Genomic DNA, 7,717 nt, shown 5'->3' on the forward strand with positions numbered 1-7,717 from the left:
GATCATCGATTTCTTGCCTTGTCTTTTTTTAAATTATGTTTTATTGATTATGTTATTACAATTGCCCACTTTTCCCCCTTTGGCTCCCTCCACACAGCAACGCCTACTCCCTCAGGCAATCCCCACACCTTTGTTCATGTCCATTGGTCATACGTGTAAGTTCTTTGGCCACTCAATATGCTATACTGTACTTTACATCCCAATGGCTATTTGTTCAAGGCTATAAATTTCCTTTTTTCCTTATTACCTTAATTTCTAAGCAGGAGGCATTTTATTATTCAGTTAACATAATTTCTACTTTTTTGTGAATTTCTGATTTGACCAATGTATTACTTAGAGTTTTTTTATAGATGGTTGAGTTTTGTGTTATTATCTTTATTATTTTGTTATATTTAAATATTTTATAACTTGCATGCCGTAAGGTATGCATATCATAAATGAATAGTTTGATAAATATATAGTACCTATTCGTGTACATAATACAAATGGATTCATATAATATACTTAGTTTTTGGTGTCTGGCTTCTTTTACTCAATATAATGTTTTTGAAGTTTATTTGGATGGATGGATAGATGGATGTATGTATGTTACTATTTATTTCTGAGTAGTATTATATTATATGAATGTACAATGCTACTGTTGATTGACATTTGAATTTCTCTGGGGATGTTATGATAATCTAGATTTTTGTACGTATCTTTTAGTGGACATAATGCTTTTCTCCTGACATTATACCTAGAAGTTTTCAGGATGTGTCATAGGATAGGCCAATGTTTGGCTTCAGGAAGTGTTGCTAAATAGTTTTCTAAGTGGTTGAACCAACTTATACTCCTGCTAGGGATGAATAAGAGTTCAAGTTGTTCAGTACACTCCCTAATACTTGACATTGTCAATCCTCTTAATTTTAGCTCTTTTGGTACATGTATGGAGATATCTCATTGTGATTTTAATTTGTGTTTATCCAATTAATTGCTATGCTTTTGCCTTTTGACATGCATATTAGCCTCTTAAATGTATTTTTGAAAGTGTTGTTCAAGTCTTGTGCCCATTTATGAACTGGGTTGTTTTTCTTTTTCTTAAAGTTCACTCTTCATTTCTTTTGGTCTGTTTTTCTACCCTTGCACCAAATTAATATTGTCTTATTACTGTAGCTGTCTAGAAGGTCTTAGAATCTTACAATTTAAATCATTGAAATTTATTCTCCTTTAATATTGCTCTGGCTATTCTATGTACTTTGAATTTGTATATAAACTATATTATAACTGGTTTTATTCTATTTTATTTTCCAACTCTTTGTTGCAACTATATAGAAATAGCACTGGCTTTTTTCCTCAAAAAGAGTTTTTGTTTCCATTTGGTCCAATGCATGGGAGAAGATTCCAGGATGAGGTTTCAGGGAGAGGCAAAAGCCAGACAACAGGGAAATGCAGAGGGGCCCCTCAAAGGCCTCTGGGCTCCAAAAGGTTTCTTAGTCATGCCTGGGGTTAGCCTTTCGAAGAGATACTCCCCCATATCGGCTTAGGGGCTGGCCAGCCTACAGATGTCAGTCAGGTGGTCACCCATCTTCTTGATGAGTTTTACCTCCTCATCCAGGAAGTGGTTCTCCAGAAAGTCACGGGGATGAGGCTCTGTGTGGGTGGATCCCAGGGCAGGCAGATCCAAAAGGGCCTGTTTCAGGTTCTTCTCCAAGGCCAAAGCTGCTTCCATGGCATCCTCAGTTTCACCCCACTCATCTTGGGAAGGCTTCACCATGTCCTGGAGAAGAATGTGGCCACTGTGCTGGTTTTGCAGCTTTAAGAGATGCTCATAGCCCTCACGCTTAGCTCCTGGAAAAAGTGGCCCACACCCTGCAGAGCCACATTGTCATGGTAAAAACAGAAGCCCAGAGAGAGGTAGGTGTAGTGAGCCCGCAGATGCAGGTTGGCCGGACGATTAATGGCAACCTCCCCCTCGGTAGAATAATTCTGACCAATTTGGAACCTCATGGTTGTGTGGCAATGAAGAATGAAGGTAAGAAAAAATGGTGTTGCTGGTTTGGAGGCTGAGGATAGCTGTGGTGGTTTTGAGGGTGGTGACTAGAAATGAGGACAAAGGGTAGTTGGAAAGAAGGGGTGTCCCCGGGTCTGTTCCGTGCAAACCCTGTTGAAGCAAGAGCAGGTCCCAGGACTGCCGAGGGCACTGTCCCACTGGCTTTTGCATATTGACCTTGAATCCAGAACCTTGCTAAATTAACTTGATTGTTGATAGCTTGTTTTATCTTTTATTTAATGCTTTATGTCCACAATCATGTCATCTGTGGGGAAAAAAGGTGGTTTTACAAATTCTTTTCCATACATTGTAAGCTTCTTTTAAATTTTGTCTAGAACTTATTTTTATGATGATGAATAGAAGTGGTGATAGCTGGTATCCCTTTTCGCTTTCAGACCATAAGGGACAAATAATCATATTTCACTATTGAATACGACATTCTCTCAAGCTTTTTTAGATATTGTTTATTCAGAATTTTTAGATGTATTTTATAGTCTAGTCTTCCAGTTTAATAATTCTTTTTTTAAGATTTTATTTATCTACTTATAGAGAGAGGGGAAGGGAGGGAGAAAGAGAGGGAGAAAACATTAGTGTCTCAGAGATACATTGATTGGTTGCCTCTGTCACGCCTCCAGCTGGGGACCTGGCCCACAACCCAGGCATGTGCCCTGACTGGGATTTGAACCATCAGTCTTTTGGTTTGCAGGCCCATGCTCAATCCACTGAGCCACACTAGCCAGGGCTAATACTTCTTCGTTTGATTTTGTCTACCAGTTTGATAATCTCATATGTTCTTTCTTCAGTTCCAAAATTTCATTTGATTAACTTTAAAGGCTTCTATTTTTTGGTTAAATTCTTCATAAGGCCATCTATTCTGCCCATGTTTTCTTTCATATCTGAATTTATTAATCACAGTTAACTAAATTGTTTGGTAAGCACAATATCTGGATCTTTTTTGCATCTGCTTCTTAGCTTTTGTTTTGCATGTTTCTACTCTTGATCATTGGTTATATTTTTTCCTTGCCACTTTGTCTAATATTTTTATAGTATTTTGGACATAGTGTATAATATAACCAAAAGGCCTCTATCCAGATGGTGGTATTTTCTACCAGAACTGTCCAACCCCTACTTTTTTTTTGTTTAGATGAACAGGATGAAAGCCTGACCACAGCAATCCAGTCAGGGGTAAAGTTCTTTGGGAATAAGCAGTTTCAGTAAAACTCAGTCCATGTCTGCATCCATGTCTGGACTTTCGTTGGAGACTGTTGGGTAAGTGCCTTGAAAGACAATGGTAGGAATCAAATTCTGTCCTTCGGAGATTACTAATTTAATATTTTTTGTGGTCAGAGGAAAATCCTTTGCATGATTCAAGTGCCTTTGAATTTGTTGAGATTTGTTTCATAAGCCAATAACATGATCTGTCTTGGTGAATGTTCCATGTGCATTTAAAAGAAAATGTGAATTCTTCTCTCGCTGAGCAGTGTTTTCTAGCTTAGTTAGGCCAAGGTGGTGGGAACGTTAATGTCGTTTATATTCATCATGACTTTCATTTGCCTATTCTAGCTACTACTAAGAAAAACTGTTTAGATCTTCATTGTGATTTGTCTATTTCACCTTAGGTTCTATCAATTTTTGCTTCATGTATTTGATACCCTGTTGTTAGGTGCATAAATATTTAACATTATGTCATCTTCATAATTTAGTTCCTTTTTCTTAATGTGATAGCCTTCTTTATTTCTGGTTCTGAAATCTACTTTGCCTGATATTAATATAACCACAGTGGCTTCCTTTTGATTGGTATTTGTACTGTACATATTTTCTCATCCTTTTTCACTTAATCTGTTTTTCTATTTAAAGTGAAATTTGCTGTAGATACTACATAGTTGGGTTTTCACTTTTTATTCAATATGAATAGCTCTACTTTTTAATTGGAATATTTAGACCAGATTCATTTATTGTACATATTAATAATATTGGATTTGAATATACCATCTTACTATATATTTTGTTTTTTATCCTTTGTTTTTTGTCCCACTATTCTCCTATCCCTACTGTTTTTGGATTGAGTAGTTCTCTATTATTCTATTCTAATTTCAACATTGCCTCTTTTAAAAAATTTTATATTTAGCCCTGGCTGGCGTAGCTCAGTGGATTGAGCGCGGGCTGGGAACCAAAGTGTCCCAGGTTCGATTCCCAGCCAGGGTACATTCCTGGGTTGCAGGCCATAACCCCCAGCAACCGCACATTGATGTTTCTCTCCCTCTCTCTCTCTCTCTCTCTCTCTCTCTCTCTCTTTCTCTCTCTCTCTCTCTCTCTCCCTCCCTCCCTCCCTTCCCTCTCTAAAAATAAATAAATAAAATATTTAAAAAAATTTATATTTTACTCATGTTTAGAATATACATATTAATTTTCTGCAGTCTATGACTAAATATTATGTCAACCATTTATTATGTAATAACCTTATAATAGTGTATTTTAACTTTCTACCCCTAATCATTTGTATCATTGTGGCTATATGTTTCATTTTTTCATGTGTAATAAATCCCCAAGTATATTCAACTATTTATACTCTAGCATATAACACCTTTTAAAGTTATTAATATAATAAATAGTGTTTAAATTTGGGTTTGGTAGTTAGTAAAAATGAAATCTCATCTCTTTTCATTTATTTTTATTTGAGGTATCATTGACTAAGACATTTTCCCTTATTCTTAAAGAACATATGACTCTTTTCTTTTTTTAAATTTTTTAAAATTTTAATTGTTATTCAAGTACAGTTTTCTGTCTTTTACTCCCATCCCAGCCCACCCCCCTCAGCCCTCCCCACCTCCCTCCCATTTCCCTTCCACCCCTAGTTTTTGTCCATGTGTCTTTTATATTTGTTCCTGTAAACCCTTCCTCTTTCCCCTGAAATTTCCTCCCCTCTCCCTTCTGGTCACTATTTGTTTTGTGAGATTTTAAGTAATATTCCAATCTAATGAGAATTTAGTGGTTAAATTATTTTAGAAATGTATATTTTAGTTTTTTTCCTAGGAATTTCACAAGTTTATTAGCACTTGAAAGACGTTCTGCAGCCAAGTAAGGTTGTTTAATTTGCTTAAACCAAGATTGACAAAACCACATTTGACCCTAAAAAGCTTTTCTCTATCATTATAAACACTTAGTCTTCTATAGAACATATTTTGAAGATTAATGTTATAGAATATACAAAAGGTTTTCACTTATATTGTTCCTAAGTTAAGAAAGCTTAAATGATTTATTATATTTTATTCAATCATCCTTTCACACCCATGCCCTTAGAAATAAAATGAATGGCTACTGTGTGCCAGACATTGTAATTCATACAAATAATAGTAAAGTTGATTTCTGAATACAAATTTTCTGGTTTCAAAGTCAGTACTCTTTCTACTGTGCTTTCTCTGTGGTACTATTTATATAGTCAGTACTATAGAAATGTATTTATATAATGCCAGTTATTTGTAAGACAATATAGCATGAAATATAAAATCCAAACTTAGCTTTTTCTTATTCTGGGATCTTGAGTAGATTCCCTGCCCCTCAGAGCAGTTTTCTACATCGCAATCCTAAATGTAATTCTGAATGGACCACAGCATAGTCTCTGGGTGCTATTCGATAAAAGATGAGGTTCTGACAGGCATTTTAAAATAGAGGCAGTTATATAGATTTTTTTCTTTTTAATAGGCTTCATTCACTTTATTTATTTATTTGTACTAAAACATTACATGGTAGCCATAGAGTCTTTTGTGTCTGGCTTCTTTTACTTCACATAACACCTTTGAGCTTTATCCAAGTTGCTACCTTACGTTTTAATACCAGTAGGACTTCGGTTTCTCAATCTGTGCAATGAACGGGGTTGGGCCGGATGAACTCTACAGGATTTTTGAGTTGTGACGATATGTGAGGAACTCTTTCCATTGATTTGCAAGAATTAAAATGCAGGCATTCTGACCTGTGTCAGTTGCCATGATACCATAACAATACTGGGGATGACAATTTTGAATGTGTAATCCTGTCAGAGCATTGACATTGTACCTCTGGGCTGGAAACAATGTTACCCACCCGTGTTCTGTCTCAGGATGACCTCACTGATGTCTGCTTCCCAGAGGCAGCATTCTTCCTGGGCCAATTACTAACCCCAACTGCCCATATTACAATGTAGAAAGCCATTGGTAAACCGGCTTAACGTAGGACTGGTGAAAAGCACCACACCGTGTGGTGTTAGGTAGCTCATGGTGTTAGGGAAACTCATATTCAAATCTCCTAACTATGTGACCTTGGGCTTCAGGTCTACCTCTGTGACCCCAGGCAAGGCAGTCTTAAATGCTCCAAGTCTGACCTGGAAATGGAGATAATGATAGCTACCTCACAGGGTTGTCATGAAGAACCAGAGGCGGTAAAGCATGCAAAGTGCGCGGAGTGCCTGGAATACGGAGAGTGCTTCGTCACGGATGGCTGTTCCTGCTGTCACTTCTTGTCCGCAGTGCGTCATCCAGTTGCCCTGTGACTGCAATGTCTCACTGAGGTTCCCTTTCTCTGCCAGTCCTGTTTGTTCGCCATTGCTGGGACAAAAGTGGGTAGAAGCCGTGAGGAGAGAGTAGCCACTGAATTTTTAATCAGCCCCATGTAAAGGGAGACTTTCAGCAGTGAACGGAGTGGGCCAGTTCAATGAGAAGGACAAGTAGGGGTCTGAGGGATGGGAAACAGGTTCTGACAACTTCTTTAGCCATAGAACATTCACTTAGCGGACGGTGGTAACTAAATCCCTTTGGAATAAACAAAATAGTGATTTAAATTAAAGTATGTGTGGTTCATCGAAGACTGTTGTGCCACTTACTCTCAAATTCCTCAAGGTCTTCGAGAGGAATTTCCTCATGTGTGAAAACAGTATAACATGCAAATTAAGAAAAGGGCTGGGTGTGATGACTTGGGTTTGAGTCCCAATGTTGCCATTAACAGTATCTGTAAAATATCAAACGAGTTAATGTCTCTGCTCATTGGCTTTCTGATCTGTAAAATGCGTTGTTAGTTGTTATGGAGATTGGTTAATGTTAGAACACTTCTGATAGTGCTTGGCATAGAATAGTAAGTCCACAAATGTTAGCTCCTCGTCACAAATTGGTATAATGATACTGTACCTAGGCCTTTAGGTTGTTGAGGGTATTCAAATGAGGATAAGGTCAGTTAAATGACGGATACAGATTTCAATGATAATTCAAATAAACATAGTAACTTATAAAAAGGAGGGCTGGAAATGTGATATTATTAGAAGATTTGGGGAAAATACAAATCTTCAGCACCAAATTTAATGCATTTATTACTTTTTAAATGGAAGTATAAAAATAAATAAGTGGAAATTCTTATACTTACGGTTTATAAGATCTGTGTAAAGGAATACTCTTCTTTTTGCTCTGAAATAGGGAAAACCAAGTGGAAATTTTCAAGTCAGACACTAAGTAATAATAATGATAGTGATAATAACAATAACAATAACAATAACAATAACTATGAAACACTTTGTCATCTGAATAAAGTCTGAGAAGGAACCCAGAGTTCCTTCTCAGATGAGGTCTCTGCTTTATGGAGCATATATTCTAACAGGAAAGAGAAAGAATATAAAGAAGTAACAGATTAACAGCAAGAGAATTTCAAATGATAATGATCATTCTA

General features: G+C 36.7%; 1 pseudogene; it reads right to left on the bottom strand.

The window, feature by feature from the left end:
- Positions 1 to 1,339: 1,339 nt before the first annotated feature.
- On the bottom strand, positions 1,340 to 6,539 carry LOC114510305 (annotated as a pseudogene).
- Between the last annotated feature and the right edge of the window lie 1,178 nt (positions 6,540 to 7,717).

This window comes from Phyllostomus discolor, chromosome 13 (assembly GCF_004126475.2).
Source record: "Phyllostomus discolor isolate MPI-MPIP mPhyDis1 chromosome 13, mPhyDis1.pri.v3, whole genome shotgun sequence".
In the NCBI taxonomy this organism is placed as follows: Eukaryota; Metazoa; Chordata; class Mammalia; order Chiroptera; family Phyllostomidae; genus Phyllostomus; species Phyllostomus discolor.